Raw genomic sequence first — 3,271 nt, 5'->3', positions numbered from 1 at the left:
AGGAAGGAAGGAAGGAAGGAAGGAAGGAAGGGAGAGAGGGAGGGAGGAGGGAAGGAGGGAGGGAGGGAGGGAGGGAGGGAGGGAGGGAGGGAGGGAGGGAGGGAGGGAGGAAGGAAAAATTTTACTGGGTTAAACGATGCCCATAATGCACTGAAGAAAGTCACAATAGTCTGAATTGCTACAAAGAACAACTAATAGCCAAATTTGTGGCTCAACCAAGTGTACTACCATGGTCCAGTGGGAGACATGGATGTTACTGCTCTCCTAGAATAACAGGCAGCACCTGTCCCAGGTTGTCACACACATTCTTGTCACCTTTGATTTTAGTCCTTTGAATATTCTACCTAAAAAGTCTGACCACTTTATCTGTGATAAAGAGATTAACCTTGGGGAAATGATCTTGTCTGCTATATCCAAATGAGAAATGACGAGAGTCACTTCTACCCACATCTGAGTCAAATAAGCAAAGCACGGACTCCTAAATGGATTAGTGCTTTTCCATAAAGTAGAAAGGCGATTATCCAGTATGCAGGGCCTGGCCTGCCCTACATGCTAGCAGAGTGGCTTATCTGCCTTCTCACTAGCTGTCAGTGAAGTTCCTTTGATAGAAAGTCTTAGTGCAACTAGAAGCCAGAGTTCAAGAAAGGAGAGGTAAATAGGCTCTAGATAGGTCAGCTGTAGACACAGACACAGCCTCCTGCCTGGCCCTAGCTTACCACTACACTTGAACTACCTTGGTAACCTTAAGAAACAAACATCCTGGCTCCTTCTGTGAGTAGCCATTGCTCATCTAGGATTATATTGAGTGGAAAGACCTCAGACATCTCCCATGAGCTGAGGAACTGCAATATAGGGTAACAGAGGGTTGGAGGGAGAGGAGACACCTCAGTTCTCTAAAAGAAGACTGTGGAGGAGGCACTGGGACTATCTGCTAGTCATGGGAGTGTGTGGGACATGGAAGGGGTTCCACTGCATTTCTGGAAAACCAGGGCAGTAGGCACAATGAAGTCAAGTTTTTAAAATCGACTCATTGGAAGTAATCTTTACTCTTACTCTTGATTCCTTTTGTCCTACTCTGTATAATCTGTGGGGAAATGGAATGATACGGCTTTGGTGTTTGAAGGTAGGTCCAGCTCAGCTTTCATTCTCATGAGAAGAACCTTACATACATACTGTGTGGGCTACTGACTCATCCCTACCTAGGACCCCCCAACTCTCTACAGAAGCAACAAGTGTAAGGCTTTGAAGAAAAGTTTGGTCCCTCTGGAAATGAGTGACTCCAGAACTCAACCAACCCCTGAGAGAAGAGGGTGGTCAGGGACTAGTCCAGGAACAGGCTGGCAATCCCGTCCTTCTCGGGCCACAAAACTTCAGGGTTTTGAACCTCTATCTCCAACAGGTTCACAAGGATCACAGCTTGACAAGAAAAGACAGGTGTTTATAGCCCTGGCCTCTCAAAACCCTAACTAAACCTTAAGGGAAGTCTTAAAGAGTAGAATGTAGGAGTAACTTTTAGTCGCCTGATGCAATTGTCATCCTGGAGCCTTACTGCCTCTGTCTGCTAACCTAGGCCTAGTACTGGAAGCTTCTAGCCTCCATACAATCTAATCTAGGTCTGGAATGTTTTCGGCCTCTGACACTTCCTGCTGAATCAGCTCACCTTTTGTAGTTCTTTCTGAGCTCTGGCTGGCTGGTTCAACTCAGCTGTTGTGGCTCAAAACTCCTCTCCAAGCTGCTTCTCCTGAATTGCTCTGCTTGGCCTCATACTAACTTTGGCAATATGTTCTAATCTCCTGACTCTTCCTCATCCTCTGACTCGTTCTCTTCTCAACTTGTCTCTGTAAAAATCTCCCAGTAAACCTGCCTCTTACTTCTTTTTAATCTTCTCTTTTTTCTGTGCTGCTTTCTCTCAAATATCTTCTTTTTCCTCTCTTCTCATGAGAGTTGAGCATGCCCTATTCTGTCAAATCTTTCTCTGATTCATCGCCTTTTCTGCCAGTCAATTAGACATCACTTTCAAACATGGCTGCTTCCTTCTACCAAGTAAATTTACCTTCATCGTTTGGGATCACAGGTGTATGCTAAGTGTGTGTCTGTTTTCCAACCAAAGGCATTAAAGGTGTGAGCTAAGGGCTGGGCCACACCGCACCTAGAAACATGGGTTTTTTTTCAGTAAATAACATAATCTCAGGGTTCATAGAAACCAGGACTCTGTGGCATAAAAGGCAGGAAGGAAGAGGATAATACCAGTGGAGGACACATTCAAGGAGTTTCTAGAAGACACAGGCCACACTGGGCATAACTTGAACATAGATCACAAAGCCTGTCTCCACAGTGACACACTTCCTCCAACAAGGCCACACCTACTCTAACAAGTACTTCTTCCTATGGCCAAGCATTCAAAACCATGAGTCTATGGGGGCCACACCTATTCAAACTACCACAGAATGAGGCTCTAATCCAATAAGGTTACCAACTGAGAAAGAGACACCAGGAGATACATGCACCGAGGAAGGGGGATGGAGTAGTTTGATAGGGATGGATGACCCCCATCGCCTAATGTGTTTGAATGCTTGGCCATAGGGAATGGCATTATTCTGAGGTGTGGCCCTGTTGGAGGAAGTGTGTCACTGTGGACCTGGAGGCAGACTTTGAGGTCTGCTATGTTCAATGACACAGTCTCCTTCTGCTGCCTGTGAATCAAGATGTAGAACTGAATCTCGGCTCCATCTTTATCCCTGCACATCTTGTAGGTAGGGCGAATTTTGGGTTGAAGGTTTGGGGAGTGGGCTATTGTCCCTTCCTTCTATGGGAAGTAATAGGATGCAACCACTTCAGACTTCATATCCTCTGATGCTAGGAGTCTCAGCTAGGGTCAACCCAATCCTACCAGGAGCCTCCCTGATCCCAGGTATTAGGCATGTCCCAGAGATGCCCACCCCCACCAGTCCAGTTTCCTACTCCACTCCTGCTCTCCCAACACATGATCCCTACCCCAATTCCTCTCCCGGTCCCCTCTCACCCAGCTCCCTCTCTTCATCCACTTCTGATGTTTATTTTATTTCCCCTTCTATGTGAAATACAAGCATCTTCCCTTGGCCCTCCTTATTGCTTACCTTTGGGTCTGTGGATTATAGCAAGGTTGTCCTTCATGGCTAATAGCCACCTATTAGTGAGTACAAACTATCCATGACCTTTTGGGTCTGAGCTACCTCCTCAGGATGATATTTTCTAGTTACATCTATTTGCCTACAAATTTCATGGTGTCATT

Source organism: Rattus norvegicus, chromosome 6, assembly GCF_036323735.1.
Source record: "Rattus norvegicus strain BN/NHsdMcwi chromosome 6, GRCr8, whole genome shotgun sequence".
Taxonomy (NCBI): domain Eukaryota; kingdom Metazoa; phylum Chordata; class Mammalia; order Rodentia; family Muridae; genus Rattus; species Rattus norvegicus.
This window is presented reverse-complemented; position numbering follows the sequence as displayed.